The sequence below is a fragment of the Neolamprologus brichardi genome, chromosome 6, assembly GCF_056152115.1.
Source record: "Neolamprologus brichardi isolate AB-2024 chromosome 6, ASM5615211v1, whole genome shotgun sequence".
NCBI lineage: Eukaryota > Metazoa > Chordata > Actinopteri > Cichliformes > Cichlidae > Neolamprologus > Neolamprologus brichardi.
Window position 1 is genome coordinate 32,420,801 of NC_142109.1, and position 19,349 is coordinate 32,440,149.

The following is a 19,349-nucleotide window of genomic DNA, read 5'->3' on the forward strand; positions in this document are numbered from 1 at the left end:
GTGTGCAAACAAGAGGGAGCTCGCGCCGTACGTTTCTTTGCTGTTTGTTTTGCCGTTAATGTCGGAGTCTGACATCACTGCTGAAAGTTCCTGTGAGTGTTTCAGAGAGAGAGAGAGAGAGAGAGAGAGAGAGAGAGAGAGAGAGAGAGAGAGAGAGAGAGAGAGAGAGAGAGAGGGTGAGGTGGGGGGGAAGAGAGACAGATAGAGAGGATTACCGTCGCCTAAGCTGCGCGCGCCTCACCCCATCCGCATCACACGCGCTCACCTGCGCGGGGACTTTCGTCAAACGCAACTTTTGCTTTCTGTGGGGGATTTCGAGCCTCTCGTTGCCCACACCCAGGTGATATGGATTAACTGCACTTCTTCGAGGTGCGGCGGGGTTTTTTGCGGCGCTTTTCGAAGTTGTTCCACGTACAGGACGGTCGGGACGGCCCGCCCTGCGCTCAGGAGGGGATTAGAGAGCGGAAACCCGCTACTCGGTAAGGTCTTTACACCTACAGCCAACCAGGATGAACACTGAGCACACATAGAGGCGCTAGAAACATTTTCTGTGCACCGATATTACCTTTATTTCCCTTACGTGCATGAGCGCAAGCTCTCGGAGCAAATAAGACGGTGCTTTGGCTCAGCTGGCTGGACATTTGTTTTAAAAATCAAATAAGAAAACAAACTTGCTTATTGTTAGCCTGCTAGTTTCACAGTGCAAAGAAAGGTAAAGGTTTAATTTTCAATTCATGTTCTTAATTAGAAAAGTTAATCTGCCACATTTAGAAGTCTCATTAACTTCCTCCGATCTTTCCCCTTAAAACACACGCGACTTAAAGAGTGCAGGTGAAAGATGGCACCCATTCACAGCTTCACCTGTTTAAATCCATCTCAGTCAGATTAATGGAGGGGCGGAGGCAGGTGGATGAAGGATTTTTTTTAAAGCTTCAGCAACAATCTGAGACGTAGACTGTGTAGAAAGTGCTGGAAGGCGTCCCTAATGTTCCACAAGTTCCACTCCATTCATTAAAGAGACATTCCCAGGCTGCTTTTAAAGCACTGGCAGTCGCTCAGTTTCTGTGTTCAACTGCTGCTAAAGAATTGATGAATAAACTAATAGTGCATAGTCTGTGTGAAATGAAAATGTGTTTTACTAATGCATCACTGCAACCAGAAACACACACAGCTACATGCATTTTACAGTGAGATGTGTCTCCAGATATTTTGCTGCATCATGCTTCAGCCTTCACCGAGACTGGGCTGATGCCACTGTGTTTGGCTTATAGGTGGCACAGTCTGCTGCTGCTGCTGGACTGTGAGTCCCAAAATCGATTCGTTTCGTGCAGACACATTAATACAAAGCGTGATGCTCAGGATTGAAACTGAAGAAGACTGTGGGGCTGACTGCGTTGTGAAGGCTCTCTCGGGCTTTACTAATTTATGATGTTATTTTTAGGCTTGACTACATTTTTGATGCTGCCTATTTGTCAAGTTTAATAGCGAGTGAAAACCCGGGTGTGTCCGTCAACCTCTCTGTGTGCACACGTGCCTAAACTTGATCAGGCAAAAATGGTGTGTGGGGATACTTCTTGTTCTATCATTGAGGTTTGGTGTGTATTACTGTTCAAACCATTAAAAAGTGCTTAAAATGACATTTCTCACCTATACTGAGAAGAAGCACACTCTTCAACTTTAGTTCCAAATGTAATCTCCCTCAGCTCCTCCTTCACAGTCAGAGCCTTAAATCTTTACAACCAGCTAAAAAATATGAGATGAATTTTCAGCCCGAGATGGGACTTTTTGAACCCTCATTCCCAAAACTCAGCTGTCTTTCTGACTTCACATTGTGCTGCAGTTAAGCTACTTGAAACGTTGAAAGAGATAAATCCTTTCAAAAGGCTTCTCCAAACATCTGAGAACATGAAGGCGTTGGAAAATTAGAAGCAAAGAAAGCGAAGAACTCCCCAGCTTCTTACTGCAGAGAGGTGAATCTCAACCTCGGGATGGCTGCTCTAATGAGGTCTAAAAGGTTTTAGGTCAACCCTAATCTCCTCTGCCATAAAGACGGCCCTTTTAGACACGTTGGCTTCAGTGTGAAACACCTGATTAAAGAGTTTTGCAGCAACAGCAGAAGTAGTTCTCCAAGCGCTTTTACTGTATCAGAGGCTTTCCATCATTTCCATCATGCTGACAGCTGTCTGTCTGCTGAGTTAGTAGAAATTTTTATTACTTCAGATCTGATCTTCATTTGAGTGTCGGTGGGATTCTGGGCAGTTTAGCATAATGGGATGTGGTGTTTCAGTTGTGGGATTACACTTGAGTATATTATTGCTGCTGCAAAACAAAAATATACAGAGCGTAACATGGCATTTATTTTAAAGCACATAAACATAAAATATATGGCTCATGTCTATTATACCTGCGTTTATGTACCTACAGCTGGTGTATGAACAAAAAACATTATCACCTTTAGTCATTAGTCCTTGAGATTTGCATACATTTGCCTCTGACAGATATTTAATATTGGATTTTCTTCTATAAATAAATAACCAAATCTAATATTTATGATTTCTTTGTTTAATTTGTTTTTTTTTAAGTTCTTTTAGGAGAAGATCTGATGATGTTTTAGAACCCATTCATGGAAAAATGTATTTTCCTGCAGTAGTATAATTAAATATGACATGACATCATTAATCATAAAGAGTATTTTAAGCTTTTTCTTAGGACTCACTCCATTGTCTTGTTGCCTGGAGCCGTCATACAGCTGTAGAAAAAAAGTGGGGAAAATTTGCATTTCAGCACTTTGTGACAGTTTACAGCACAGGCAGAGCAAACAGACAGATACGCATATGTTTGCATGTTTGAGCTTAGAGACATAAGGTCACTCAACTTTTGGCTGAATGTCACAGTTTTGTCCAGTATATTGACAGTCGCCATGTCTCACACGCATACTGTGACGCACTGAAAAGCCACCAAACATCTAACAGATAGGACGAGAGTTGGGTCAGAGCAGTTTGAAATGCAACCAGTTGATTAGGACAAATTAAGTTTTGACATTAGTGATGCAATTGATCGTTTTTTTTAAGTAATTGGAATAGTTTGGATTACTAAATTACTATATCTCATACCAGAAAAAAGAGAAAAGTTCTATAGATAATAGTTCTGTTTAAACATCTCAAAACATTTTTAGTGAAGATCATTTTTTTTTGTTATTGTTGTACTTTTGTTTACTCGTGAATAGTATGTCTGACATTTTTTGTCGAGTTCCCTGCTTTGTGGCAGTACAAAAAAACCCTGTTGGTTATAAGCAACAACTATCAAGATCTGTGGGGTATGCAGTAGAGGTGGGAATCACCATACATCCCACGATACGATATTATCACAATACTTAACGCACGATACGATATTATTGCAATTTTTAAAAATATTTTGCGATATTCAGATTCTGTACATAAAGGTAAACTTTATCAATATTCATTTTATCTAATATCAAAGTCTCACACTCAGTCTTTCTCTCATTTCAGTTTTATTGTTGACAAACTGAACAGTTTGTATTACAGTCTAGTCCAACTTAACTGAACGCAACCATCTGGTACAATTATAGCTATTCTGAACTATGAAATTTATGAAAACTATGCAGCCCCTTCAGCAACTGAAGAATTTGAAAGTAAATTAAAACAAAATATAATTTTACATTAAATAAAAAAGTTTTAAACTTAATTAAAATAAAACATGTCTTAAATTAAAATAAGTAAACTGTCATGTTTATTGCTGCCAAAAAAAAGTTAAACACATTTGGACAGTAAAGGAATGTCAGGATTCTTGTTCAGAAAAAGGATCAACATGCTCTGAAGTCAGAGCACAAAAACCTTTTTTGTAACAAAATATCGATTTCTGCTGTCCCTGTATCGATACATTATTAGCAAACAAAATATCACGATACTACACAGAATCGATTTTTCCCCCACCCCTAGTATGCAGGTCATGGAAGCAAAACTCAAAATAGCACACAAGGAACACAAGCTAACCAAAATAAAACAGAAAGTTTAAACACCGATACAGACTTGGACACACAAACTTGACATACACAAAATGTAAGCAAACATGGAGACATGAGCTACTACACACATGGGATGCCAGGAAGGACACACAAGACTCAGATGAACAAGAGATAACTAAGATACGAGAGTAACTAGAAACATGAAAAACTAAACTAGGAAACACTGGAAATACCAAACTAGATGATGAAACAATGAGAAACTAGAATACACTCATAATAATAACTCAGACACTTAAACACAAACACAGAAAGTCAGCACACAAGAAAAAACTGAGGAACCATGACAGCAGTAGTTACTCCTAAATAGTCCTCCATTTCTACAAAAATGTGCAGCGCAGGACACCATATTTTAAAGATGCAATTCTAATTCTAATTACTAATTATATATTTTTTAAAAATACATAATATGGCATGGGTATTTTTTTTGTAATGAAATTACATTTAAATACTACGCATACTATGCAAGTCTATGTATGAATGACTTGAAGGTTGCAGCTGCCGACTTAAAGTCACATTCTCTCCAGAAATGAGTTTCTTAAACATTACTTCTCTTGCAAGTCGACTACGCAAAATAAGATCTGCAGTTTGACACTTTCGAGCTTGTCAGCACAACACAGGTTTTTCTTTATTCACATAAAATCTGGAACCTATGAGCTAGAAGTGTGATGTGATGTCACTCTTATCCAGTAAAGCGTAATAATAATCTGGTAACTTGAAGCCTGATTTGCACATCCTGTGCTTTTAAAATTAACTTAGTTGTTAGTTAGCCCTGGGTAATTAATTCAATTTTCTGTTATTTGGCTTCCAGCAATAAAGGAATAAAGAAAAAAAGATGATTGTGCAACACTTGAGGTTTTTTTATAGTTTTGACTCTATTTTCTGTACAGCTGTGCGCTTTCACCCCTTCAAAAAACTGAAACTTGCTCAGTTTTGCTTCAACTGTCCCCAAGATGACTGGAAAAGAGCCTTTCATCATCAAGACGTTTCTTGAAGGAGGAAAAGTGAGAACCTTTACATGGATTGATCAGCAGTGGCTCATCAGTGGTAGCTGATGTTGCACAATATTCATCTAGCAGATCTTTGAGGGTCTCTCCTGCAGTTCAGTCTTAATAGTGTGCTGTAGAAGTGTATTACTGCCTACTCCCTTCCTTGGCTTGACTACCATGTAGGCGCCTTCAAGGTCTGTTGCTGCCTCGTGGTAGTGGTGTTGTGGCTGGTGAGCATAAGCAAATGCTCTTTTGAGACAGGCTTCACAGTCCAACACAATCACAACATTACATAATTATGGGAATAGACTCATTAAAAACAAAATATTATTCAAAGTGGAGTGTTTTTATACAGGGGTCGGCACAGTAACTGTAAAGAGTAAATATTTGTTTCAAATGGATGGACCCAACCAACAAAAGTAAATACTGACAAGATCAGGTGAGCCATTTTAAAAAGCATCATCCTCATTAAAGGACTTAAGTTACCCAACGCAGCCCACTTAAGTGGATAATCAACATAAAGTGATGTCAGGAACAGGAAGTGATGTCACTATTTGTCTCTTTCTCACAGATAATTCCTTGGGACTAAGTCGGTCAGTTCACAAAACCACGTGCTTATCAAATAAACAGAAACATCTTTGCAGCATTCAGTAGATAAGAATATACATGTCGGTCGTGTCCAAATTCATGGGCTGCATCCTCCTGAGGCCGCATTTGTAGACCGTTTACGTCACAGCGACGCGCCGAAGGCTGTCCAAATTCGTAGACTCCTCCGAATGCAGCCGACAAATGCGTCCTCCTTTTCCCCGAATTTGAAGGATGGGTCGGGTGTGTCCTTCGTGGCCTACCATATCCCTGAATTCATAGCGCGGCCCAGCCAAACTCCAGTTTCCAACAATGGCGGCCGCTACTAAGTTTTAAAATTACTCGTACTAATCTTTCTGAGTCACAAAATAAACTTTTAATATATTTTCAGGCGAGAAAGTAGCTGTGTAAACATCAAATATCTGCTCGGTTTATCAAGATATCGGATATTTGCAAAAGTGCTTCGACGTTTTCGGAGACGTCTGCTACCCCCCAGCTCGATAGCTAGCCGAGAGCTCGAGGGTCACTGAAGCTCCCGGCACATTTTCAGATCACCGCGGACTTTCGCTACTCATGTCTAACCTTGGATTCCATTTTAGAAGTTGTCAGGAACACCACTTTACTTCATTGACAGAGTGGAAATCAAAGATAAATATGTCTGAATCAAAGCCAGCGGACTTAACATTTATAATTGCAATGCAAATCTAAGCCTTCTCTCAGTTTGGTGTGTTTGTCTTCCTCAGAAATATCTCTAAAATTCCTCTAAAAGAAAGGCTGGTCATCTGGCCAGTTATCTTTCAAGAAGTGCAGCAGAAACAATGCATTTATTTAAATATCACAGCAAAGGTCAACATGTTCTGCTGCACATATTGGCTGTCGCACACTGCCGTTCGCTGTATTTACTATTATGTAAGGCTAGCTCAGCAAATAATACTAGTGCATTAAATAGATGGGGAGCATAGATACTGGCATTGTGTATAAGCCATCAGATAGCTTGTTAGCACTGGCAGCTTCGAGGCTGTCAACCTGCTAGTACACCAGCTCTGAGGCACAGACAGAACAGCAGAGCTGTGTTGCCCCAGGTACACCTCTGCACACACAATAGGTGACAAGGGAGCTTATTTAACACTTTACGCTCTGTACCAGCAAGAGACGATGTCCTTAAGAGAGAATTTAACTTACTATTAATCCTAATTTGGATACATAAATGAAACAACATCAGCTGAACAGGTTCATTGATAGTATAACATTATCCTGGTTCTTAATTATTTCAAATTTTTGACCTAATTTTATGACAACAGTAGGTAATAAGACACATTAGTTATTTTAGCAGTTGTATTTTTGTATGGAAAAAAGACGTCCCACCACTGGCTCAAACCCTGCAGTGATGGTAAAGATGCATTACCCTAGGTAGCCTTCTATGGTAACTTTAAAAAAAACCCTTCATTTAACCAGAAGAAGGAAGTCTTAAGATTAAAATTCTCTTTTGTCAGACTGCCCAGATGTAGATAGCATAAACCAGCATTCCTGGAGAAAATCCACACAAGCACAAGTGGACATGCGAACTCTACATCCAATGGCCCCACTTGGGTTTGAACTCAGGTTGAGCCTTTCTTGCTTTGAGCAAACTGTGCTAACTACTTAGCCACATGTTGTGTGCATGTGCACCAACCTGAATGTAGAACAGACATTTATTGTAAACTGCATGTCTTGTTTATTATTGTGAGGAAAATGTGGTTTACAACCAAGTGCACAGCAACTGGGAATAAGAATTGGCACCTGTAAGCACAAGGCTTTGTATCTCAGCTGGAGAAGGAAGGATTGCCCAAGTGGCAGAGTTTTAAGTACCTTGGAGATTTTCTTTTGAGTGGGGAAGACTGGAAATTGACAGACCGATTAGCACAGCATCCGCATTACTGCAGGCAGCTGTAGCGAAGCAAGAGCTGAGCCCAAAGGAGCAGCTGTTGCTTTAGTCTTCGATCTGTGTTCCTACTTTTAACCCTGGGCATAAGCAGTTGGTGGCAATATTAAAATTGATCAGGAGTTAGGTTTCTGGGTAGATATGAGGAGATCTGCCATTTCAGAGGGGTGCAGGGTAGACTCTCTGCTGATGTGATTTGAACATCTCACTTGGATGCACTAGGCATACCCAGCTGGAAGGAGACCCGAAGCAGACCCATAAGCTGGAGTTCATCCTTCCAGGAAGAGTTAGAAGCGGGGGTGTATGACAGGGAGATCTGGGAACCGATGTTTCTTAGATTAGTGCTGTATCTAATCTGGATGAAAAGCAGAACAAGGACAGACGGTTGGAACGTTTTCTCATGCAGCGTATGAGACACACAACCACACCTGCATGCACAATGCTACACAGTCGCCCAAAGTGTCACTTAACAATCGTGGGGTTGCACACAATCCTGGTAAGTGTGTGAACTCCTAATTGCATTCTGTCCCCACTGCTACCCTTCAAGCTGTGAACATAATTCATTAATGTCAAGAGGAGAAAGGAAGGAAACAAAATTAATGAGAAAACATAAACAGGGCTCCAGCTCCCTGGGTCTAACAGGCCTCCCATATGCTGTAAAGCTAATGCAGAGCCCCACGTTTGTGTCCACCCTAAGGTCGTTTTCTGTGTGTCATTCCCAGCTCTTTTTACTCAGCTTTCCATATTCGCTTCACCATCCTATCCCAGTAAAGGCTAAAGAGCACCCTAAAGTATTAAAGCATAAAGAGGCCTACCGTCTATAAGAAAATATTTTGTGTTTTAACGTAGGTTGTACACTGACCGTCAAATGTAAATGCTATTAATTAGAGATCTCTAAACTTGAGCGAGTTTGTTTTTGCAGCCTCAGTGAGCCAATTCTACGGTTTTACTGTGGCGAGACAAAAGTAAAAGTCAAACTGTAACTGAGCAGCAGTCTATTAGAGGTGGGAATCACCATACATCCCACGATACGATATTATTGCAATTTTTAAAAATATTTTGCGATATTCAGATTCTGTACATAAAGGTAAACTTTATCAATATTCATTTTATCTAATATCAAAGTCTCACACTCAGTCTTTCTCTCATTTCAGTCAGTTTTACTGTTGACAAACTGAACGGTTTGTATTACAGTCTAGTCCAACTTAACTGAACGCAACCATCTGGTACAATTACAGCTATTCTGAACTATGAAATTTGTGAAAACTATGCAGCCCCTTCAGCAACTGAAGAATTTGAAAGTAAATTAAAACAAAATATAATTTTACATTAAATAAAAAAGTTTTAAACTTAATTAAAATAAAACATGTCTTAAATTAAAATAAGTAAACTGTCATGTTTATTGCTGCCATAAAAAAAAGTTAAACACATTTGGACAGTGAAGGAATGTCAGGATTCTTGCTCAGAAAAAGGATCAACATGCTCTGAAGTCAGAGCACAAAAACCTTTTTGTAACAAAATATCGATTTCTGCTGTCCCTGTATCGATACATTAGTAGCAAACAAAATATCACGATACTACACAGTATCGATTTTTTCCCCCACCCCTACTGTCTATATGCCTGAGCAGCCAGGCAAAGGAAAGGAACACTTGGACGCTTTTTGCATAAACCCCACCCACCCTTTCTCAGAGGGCTTGAGCCCATGTGTGACATCATGGTTATAATTATCATGAAGATGCCATTTTTGTTTGTTTTCCCCAAGCAGTCAGGAAAATATCACACCTTTGTTTAAGGATTTAAAAGTATTATCTAAAGCTGCACTGTCGCCCACCCACACGAAGCTTCTTTTTAAAAACACTACATTTTCTCCGTAGGGTTAGAGAGAGGCCTCCTTGTGATTATTCCCATTGCAACTAAAGACAGGATTGTTTTCTGAAGCATGAGGTGGTGTACTTGCCTACACCATATAAAAATAATTTTAATAGGGTTTTCGGATGGAGCGTCACGTATCCGAACAAAGTGACAGTGACACCCTCAGGAATTCTGCAAAGACCTACCATCTCACTTCCCATATTAAAAGCTAGATCATCATTCTGCCACATTCTTGCTGATGTTTGCAGTTTTGCTTTAATGTGGCTCTCATTCAACAGCCTTCCCCAGCCATATCCATCTGGACCAATTAGTGTACACAGCATTCATCAATGAATAAAACAATGGGAAATTTAGTCTTCATCACACAAATGAGCCTGCTGCAAGTCAGCTTTGGTTATGAAGGACCGAGATGAAACATACATATGGTTTTCCTGCCTCTTGCAGAACGTTGCACTGTTTCACCCTGTTCCTCTCCAGAAACATCTTTCCTCTTACCCGTGTTTCCTGAGAATTGTGACTTTCATAATGGTGTAAAACAACTTCTCTTCAATCAAGATCGCCTGGCAAGCGAACCTAAAACCAGATTTAGAAATGATGAAAAACATAATGAAATATTCAAAATGAAGTGTTTTGTGTTTCTGAGGTATCAATTACATAATCACTGGAGCACAGAGTAGACAAACCGGATGCTCTCCATGCCCGTCAAACCCTAACCCTCTTGATCCCTTTTATTGCTCACATTTCTCTTTCTCATCTTTCTGTTCTTTGCAGCCTCATGCGTTTTCTCTCTCTCCTCATTCTGTCTTCCTTTGTGTGCGTCGGTATGCCTGTTAGTTGTTGGTAGAGTGAAGTGGCTGCATTATCTACATACATTATTGATGCTTGCAGCACTTTAACACACACATGCGCACACACAAAATCCAGATTACCGTTCACATAACAAAAACTTACATACAGTTATACAATCACACACACATACAGTCACAAAGAGCACATGTAGCCTCACTTTTGAATGTGTGTGCGAAGAAAAAGTGAATGACAGCGCACACATGTTGTCGTTTTTTTTAAAACAGCTGATTGCCTGTTTTAAGAAAAAATGAGGAAATTGTGACATTCTCAGACTAAAATTAATTCACAGTCACATGCTGGGCTAATAGGTTAAGACATGAATAGAAAGTGAGAGTTATGAAAGAGAAGAGACAGAAGGATTAGAATTTGAGTAGCAGGGAGTTGGAGATGGGAATAAGGGAGGGAGGGGACAGAAGAGTTCCCAGCATCTCTTTTCCCAGGGCTTTGTGAGGGCCTCATTAAATATGGATGGTGTTTGGATCAGAGCAGGGGTAAGTGGGACTCCACAAACAGCACATGCAGCCGATGCAGGCAGCCCCATCCTGCTGTGATGGAGCTCGGTGTGGTTTTTTGCTTCATCTGTCTCTCCGTACTCCTCCTCCCTTGACTCAGTTTACTGCCCTCAACCCTTTTGTCCGGCCCCTGTCGCTGCCATCATGTGGCACTGTCTGTCAAACTCTTCTTCTTTTCCTCTGCTTGTCTGTTTTTGTCTTCTTCTTAGACTCATTTTCTGTCTTCCGCCTCAGTGCTTCCCACTCTCATTCCATCTCCAGTTTGCTTGTTTTTCCCCGTGATGCACCGATCTAAAAGGAAAGCTTTCCTCCATTATTCACACCCTAATCGTAGTTTTTCAGATGAGAAGATAAAAATCATGTTTTAAATTGTCAATAATATTACAATGCTGGGAGACTCAGGCTCCAACAACCCTAACTCTTAATTCTGATTCGTGCCTGTCGTCAGGAGATGAAGACACGTCACCCTGGTCTTCTTCAGTGGAGTGATGGGCGAGCAGCGAGGGCAGCGGGACTGTAACTGGCACCTTCATGGAGCCCTGATACCCAGGGCAGAGAGCAGGTGTGTGAATGTCTGTCTCTCTAATACTGAAATGAAACAGATTGTGTTTGTGTATGTGATTTGTGTGTGCACACAGCAAAAGATGGCAATATTAGAGGATTTAAAGACTGTGGGATAAGCACAGTGAGACAGACGCACAGTGGAGAGGTAAGTGAGCAGTAAACTAGTGTCTGTCTAGTTTAGCCAGTGTGTTACTCCAAACAGACCTGTAAGGCTAAGGTGAAGCTCAGTCTAATCTGGCTCAGCAGGAGTGACGCACAAACTCCCTGTCACAGCCTGCAGACACACTCTGTAATCCCATTTGCCTACTCTGCGCGCCTGTGTGTCTCTGTGCGTGCAGTAAGTGTGTTATGCAAAAGTTGTAAGTAATGCATGTTTCAGAATTTACTATACTCATCGTGTATGCATAGCTAATTTAGTTAACGTTCCGAAAATACAGAGAAGTCACAGGGAGGGTGGATGGATTGTTCTGTGGAGTGCCAAGACTTGAGTTTTCAGCTTTTCTCTAGACCAGGGATGTTAAACTCATTTTATGTACACAGTAACCTGTAGGCCCACCTATAATCAAGTAACCTGTACACAGGTTACTTGATTATAGGTGGGCCAGACTGGCGAAACTTCCCTTTCTGTCAGTGTAAAGTTTAACTATACATTTAATTTCTGAGATATTTTATTAAAGGAAAAAGAAGTGAAGGAAAGAAATGTGTCAGCACAACTATTTGGGCTTAAAGTGTAATAAATAAATATGTAAAATTAAAGAAGAAAGTAATAATAGCTCATTGGGCAGAGGGTCCTGTAATTTTAAAAGTCCCAGAAAATGTCCTTTTGAAATTTCTTTAGCCTTTTTTTTTTTTTTTCTAAAGTAAAAAAAACAGGAAGCTTTCAGTTATTTAGTTACTTTGGTATAGTGTGAAAAGCTGTGGGGAAGGTCTTTATCAGCAGAAAAACCTATAAAACGTATTAAAATAGGTTTAAAAGTCAAAATATTTAAGCCCTATTTGACATTTTCTAAAGCAGTTTCCCGGACCAGTTCTGGTCCCTGGGTCTTATGTTTGACACCCCTGCTCTGGACATTTTGAGTGAATTTGGATTTTGGATAATATTATTTTTTTCAGCTCAGTTCAGTTATATTAGTGTAGCACCAATTCACAACACAACAGTTGCTTCAAGCGCTCTATTCCCATGCTAACATGTTTGCTGTGTCAAAGCTACAAAATGTTTAGTGGTTATTACAGTGTTTCCCACACTTTACTTGGCGAGGCCACCCAAGTATATTATCAGACGCCTGTGTATATTTTGTGACTTATTTTGGATTAATTGTATTTTCCACTGTATTTTGAGAGTTCAGTCTCTGCTCACAGCCTTTCCTGTCAACAGCAGCCACAGTCTTTTGAGAGACAAGAGACTGTCGTGTAGGGGTGGATAATATAGCTTCAAAATGATATTGCAATGCTTCAGTAAATTTGCAATAAATATATTTTTAGTGATAAAAAAACATCAAACAAAGTAACAAAACAAAATACTGCGCAACAGTTGGGGAGTGCAGATTAAAGGTAGCAGGATTTAATAGTGCAAGCATAATCAAAGACATTTTCCATCCTTTTCCAATGAGTTTTTGCGTTGTTTTCCGATGTCTAAGGAGCTTAGAAAGAAAAGTGTCTGGACTTCTTTAACTTGCTTGAAGATTTAAGCCCTAATGGAGTGTCCTCCCAGGGGGATAGTGGACCCCCTAATGATCCTCTACCTAATCGCACAAGCTAAGGTTTGAAAAGGTCACAATCAGCCAAGGTTTCGGGTGAACTCATCGTGAAACCTGGCCCCACCCTATCATGTGATTTCCTGAGGTCAGAAGGCCCAGGATGTGAGTGGGCGTTAAGGCGTCTGGAAAGGGATCTCAAAACTGGATTATAGATGGGAGACAGTTGGTGTCATAAACCACCGCCTCTGTTTTATAAGGATCATTCACAGTGGACATAAGTGGCTTCTTTCACTCCGCTTTCAAACCATCTGTCTTCTCTGTCCAAAATGTGAACATTGGTGTCCTCGAAGGAATGACCTTGGTCATTTACGATGACCTGGATGACTGAGATGTTGTTTTCTGATAATCCTGAGGTGAGACTGTAAAGTTGCTAAACTGGTTAACACTTTAGTTTAACAATAATTAAACTTATTTAACCTTATAACAATACAGGAGCTTCACAGTAATGTCCAGAATAAAATGTTTTCTACCTGGGATGTTGTATCTGGGGTTGACCTTTTTTTGCAAGCTGCTTTTATGACTTTTACGACCATTAGGTTTGGAATGCTATCCTAGACCGATCAGTATGTAACCGCATCCATGCACAGTTTGCTTTGGCTCTCAACACTGCCCCAGAGCTACGATGATGCTTGGTGGTGTCATTTGTTTACTTTTTTGTTGCACATCAGTGGCTACCAGTATCTCCACCTTTATAGAACGGTTTTACCTCAAGCAGTGAAACAATTTTGTTGTTTCCAGTTTTCCCAGAACCAGTTTTGTGGTGTATTGTGATGTATCGGAGGCTGTGGAAATGTTGCTCTCAGACATGTGTTAGCTTATCTCTTTGTTTTGCTCATAAATGCGGAGCTTTTCTATGCCATTGATGATTAATAGGACATTTTTATATAACAACTAAGAATGTAGTTGTATTGTCATAAACAGTATATACACACATACATTTTTACCATGATATACATGATATTCTTACATCTAGTATTGATTTAAGTGCAATTGCCACTGAGCATCATCCCCAGAGATTAATGTCACAACCCTCTTTCACATCATGGCTATACTACGATTCCCAGCACTCACCCTAACCATATTTGACTGTTGTTTTGTGGAGGCTTGAAATTTGTACACCACACCGCTTTAAGCTGCTAGTATTTATGATGTCAAAAATTCTTTAGATGACTTCAATGTGTAAGAATAAAAACTAAATTACACATGAGAAAATAGACCTAAACAGAGTAGGTTTAAATTGCTAGCTATGACAAACATGTGGAACATCTTCTTCACAGAGGAAAGACCACTATAGATACAAACTCTGCAAAGACTAAGCTGAAGGTAATTAACACAGGTGAAGGACGTCAGAAAAACAGGAAGCAGAATCCGGAAAATTAAATGAGAAGATCAACTCAACTCAAAGTAAACAAGAAACAACCAAAAGATAGCTATCACGGCAAAGTGAATGAATAAATGTACATGAGAAAACACAAGTGTGGGGAAGGAGAAGTGCTGCTGTAGCCCCTTTAGTCAGCTTGTGCGTGTGTGTGTGTGTGCGTGTGTGTGTGTGTGTGTGTGTGTGTGTGTCTGTGTGTGTGTGTGTGTTTCCCTGCAGCATTTCTTACCCTGCCCAGCTTCAGCATTAGGTAAAACTATTCTGGCAGAGATTTTTGTTTACTTCTCTAGTTTTATAGCAGACACAGCTATCGGGAAAAAAAACAACCTGAGCTAATATATATGTAATTTGATTACTGTGTTAATATTGTAATGATTATAGTGTGTATTGCATATCACAGTGTTGGGGGAAAAAACAACCTTGCAATAGATTTTTAAAAAACTAGGAAATGCAAACAGCACATTTATTCATAGTTTTCAGAGGATTTGTGAGGAAAAGCTCAGCACACCAGCTGTGGCTTTTTACTCATTTACAGCCTGAATCATATTTTAGTTTATAATTAAGCATCGACCGGCTAGCTCATGGTCTTATGGCAGGAGGTAGGACTCAACAAGTGGTAAGTCTGTTGTAGGGCCATGTTTAACTCAGATTTTACTACACCAAACTGTAGACATTTTGTGGCATAAATGCATTCAGGGAGTCATACAGCATTAAAAAATGACTTGACTTTTAAACTAAATTTAACCACAAAGGTTTTCTTCAGACATATATAAAAAAAAAATGCCACTAATGACCCTGATCAATAACAACAGCACAGACCCAACCTTTTTTAACCTTTTTTGTCTGGATGAAAGCCCACTAACCAATTTCCAGTGGAAGCAAGAGTCAGATTACTGCACAGTCAAACATTTGACAAAAGTGATATCGTGTGCAAAAGGTAAATGTTTCTGAATCGCATCTTTTATCAGAACTCAAGTACATATTATACAAGATGAAGCTTCCATGTCATTGAAAAAATGCATTAAAAGATGCATATTTTACTCTTATGTGACATCAGATTTGGCCACACCCTATGGATCACTATCCGGTCATTAAGTCTGACGTCACTAGCCGTGTCTGGGCCTAAACTCTGCTGCAGGTCCATATATCAAACGACCACTATGGCATTACTGAGAGTTGAAAAACAGTCTAAAGTCTTTCATCTTTAATAAAATGATCAGCGTTCTGCTCTACCAGGTGTAACAATTGAGTTTAACATCCAGGCATCCATGAAAACAGAATTTATGACATTTAGCGGCGTTAGACGTTAGCAGGAAGTTAGCTCGCTAGCTTCTATCTAAATACAATATAGCATGTCCTGACTGCGGGGTTTTGGAAACAAATTAAAACGTACAGCTCTGTTATCACTTCCAACATAATTGAAGACAGAAAACTAAACAGCAGTGACGTTTGTAGGGTTACTGAAGTTTGGCTAGCTGGTATATAATGATGTGCTACGTGACCGCTAGCGACACAGCTATGTTAGCATAATATAAACAAGCTAACTTTTTTTCCACTTGATAAAAGTTAACGTGAGTGTTCTCGGTGGTCAGGAACAAATGTAATCGCATGGCAGGATGCTGTAAAAGGACCAAACTTCAGCGAGGAGAACAACTGAGATAATCCATCCACAATACGAGGTTAGTCATTCATATACTGCTGCATGGGCTGGGCTGTAGTTACATCCTAAGGTTTTAAAAACTGAGCTTAAATAAATGATTAGCGGTAATAAAAGCCGAGGGAGGTCAACAGTGATCACTGACTGTTTTAGGAGCTTTTTGAGATTAAATAGAAGAAAATACAAAACATTAAACATGTTAACAACACAAAAGCCATATTAAACGCAGACTACTTTAGGCCCGGAAGTAGGATTCATCACGTCATCACTTAACAACCGGATAGAGCTCTTCTAACTCTGTGGAAACGGACAGAATAACAAAGGTAAAAACGTCATTCAACAGGAAAATGAGACCATCATGCAGTGTTAATCTAAACAATGTTCTATAAATACATACACATTTTAGCATTGGATTAGAAAATAAGCTTGTCTTAAATGAGCATCATTGTATCACAAAATGAATTAAAAATTGTACTGGACTGGATTGTACTTATCAAAAATAACATAACAAAGCAATTGTATCAGTAATAGACAATTTTCTGGTTTCTTCTTTCAGCTCCATTTTTCAGTAGCGTTGAGACACAGAGAAAGCAAGAAACAGATGTGAGAAATCTGATTCCTCCCACATGAGCAATAATCTAATAGAACGAGATGGAAGGGGACACATGATTGAGTGATGACATGGTCTGTAGTTGGGTGGCTGCAAGACATTCATGGGTGAAAAGGAGGGAGGAACAGAGTTACATGGACAGCACATCTTAGTTCCTGGTTATTTTGTTTATCATGCTTACTCACATTGATGTCATAAATATAATGTAATTAATTGTGGGCAAGTTTAGAGGTGATTCGGTAGACCTGAAGTTATTTTTTTGTACGACGAGTACCTCATAACACCTGTCCCAGCAGCAGGGTTGCCAGATTGGCCCTGCGTTGGAACTCTGCCAGAAACGACATGCAGGTCACTGGGTAGTGCAAATACTTGGCAGTGCATGCTGTTTCTGTCAGTACAATAGACGTATTTGTTGTGTTGTGGACAAACCACAAAATTATACAGTGTCTTTTCAGCTCAAATTCCAAACTCTGTTTAAATTTGCATTGTACATACATTATTTATTAATGTAAAAACATTTTTTATTCATTTTCCTAAGGTCAGTTCCTGACTGTGTGCATAAGTTCCATTCATAAAAGATGATGGGAATGAAACAACATGTTAAAGCAGGTTCTGAGAGTCGCTTTTGCATCTTAAGCACCTGTTACCTGTAAATCTCCTAAGGCCAGTCTTAAAATCATGGACAAAAATGTCTTTGTGGTTTCTCAACACTCTCCATTATCTGGATCATCTAAAAGTATTGCTTTGGTAATGCAAAAAGCCCAACACAGATTCTGGTTGTGCTTCCTGGTTTTTGTGTTAAGATGATGCTTCCTAAGTAGAGGCTATTACGTGAATCAAAACAAAAACAGCAAAGTCTATCAAAGTCTAGATAAAGTCACTAGATGAGAGGTGGAATCGTACTTTTTAACACTATCAAATTTGAGGTCATGGTCCATTATCTTAGCATTATTACTGGCTATCTTTATACACAGTGATTCAGGTACAAACCTAACTAAGGTACTAACCTCACAATGCAACATGTGATGGACAGACAGGAATAAAAATGGGATAGATGGACACAACTTATGTTGAACTTATGTTTTGTGTCATTATCTTGCTGTAAGACGAACCCCTGACCAACTAGGTGCATACCAGATGGTATTGCATGGCGCTGTAGAATGCTGTGTTAGCCATTTTGATTGAGGCTGCCTCCTACTCTGCACAAGTCACCGACCCTGGATCCATTAAAAACAGTCCAGACCATCACCCTTGATCTCCAAGTTTGACAGTTGATGCCACACACTGTGGAACCATCCTTTCCTACTCGATGGCGTACAAAGATCCCGCGTGATAAACTGAGGATTTCAAATTTTGATTCATCAGTCCATTATACCTTCATCCAGTCTTCAGTAGTCCATTGGCGGTGTTGCATGGCCCAGGCAAGCCTCTTTGTCTTATTCTGATGTCTTAGCAATGGCCTTCTTGCTGCAACTTGTCCTGTCAAACCTGCAGCATAAAGTCTTCTCTTCACAGTTGAAACTGAGACTTACAGTGGCTTGCAAAAGTATTCGGCGCCCTTGAACTTTCCCACATTTTTTCACATTACAGCCACAAACATGAATCAGTTTTATTGGAATTCCACGTGAAAGATCAATACAAAGTGGTGAACATGTGAGAAGTGGAACGAAAATCATACATGATTCCAAATAGTTCTTACAAATAAATAACTTTATTTACTTTATAACTCTGATTCAGTTGAGGCTTTGGGTCTGCCAGAACTCTTCCTGTCAGAGTTTGCCCCAGTTTCTGAGCCTTTTGATGGCGAAGAAAACTGTACTCACTGACACCTTGACTTTTGTTTTTGCAATTCCTCTGTAGGAAAGACCTACATTTTAACTGTTGTGATGGTCTGTCTGTCTGTCTTCCATTGTTAATTGCCTTTTTCTCGCCATTTCTGTTACAACACACTACTTTCTGCAGTATAATACTGTTCAAATGATGGTACCACAGTGTGTTCCAACCAAGAGGGTTGTAAGTAATCCAGAAAGGTTGGAACACCTGTAGGAATCAGTAGCACCATCTTTCAAGGCTCGATCAACCTCCATTGCTGCAGAACAGCTTTAAATTGTTAACCCATTTTGTGTTCCTTGAAAAAGGCCTTTTTGTATAATTCAGAAATGTACATTACTTTAAAGTTTTAGATAACCTTACCTTTTTTTTTAACCTCTGGCAGTTCACTACTAACCTTTGTACCGTTTCTAGCTATTCATTGGACTTGAAAAACTTCAACTGCAATAAATAACTGGAAAAATTGGGCTGTTCTAAAACTTGTGACCGGTAGTGTACGTTGCAAACAAGTAAGATGTCAACAAAATATCACGATATTACAAAAATCATGAATATGTGTTTTCCTTTTTTATACTGATAATGTGGTATAATATTTTTCCTGGGTTGTAAGACGGTGCGTGACTAAACCACACTGAAGTATCCTCTAAACACTTGCCACATGACATGCAGCAAGTAGTCACATTGCTCATAAAGCTCACAGAAAACTCACCACACATATGAGACATGCTTATTATTCAAAACATTTCTAGAAGAAAAGTCACACAATATTTAGACTTAACTCA

The 19,349-nt window shown here is 39.5% G+C and overlaps 1 protein-coding gene across 1 annotated transcript in view; it reads left to right on the forward strand.

Moving 5' to 3' along the window:
- Window positions 1-254: 254 nt before the first annotated feature.
- Window positions 255-19,349, forward strand: part of frmpd1a (FERM and PDZ domain containing 1a) — a 60,979-nt gene continuing 41,884 nt past the window's right edge. Inside the window, exons 1-2 of the mRNA XM_087842112.1 lie at window positions 255-479; window positions 11,220-11,333. The gene's annotated coding sequence lies outside the window, so the exon portion shown is untranslated. The remainder of the gene's footprint in view (window positions 480-11,219; window positions 11,334-19,349) is intronic.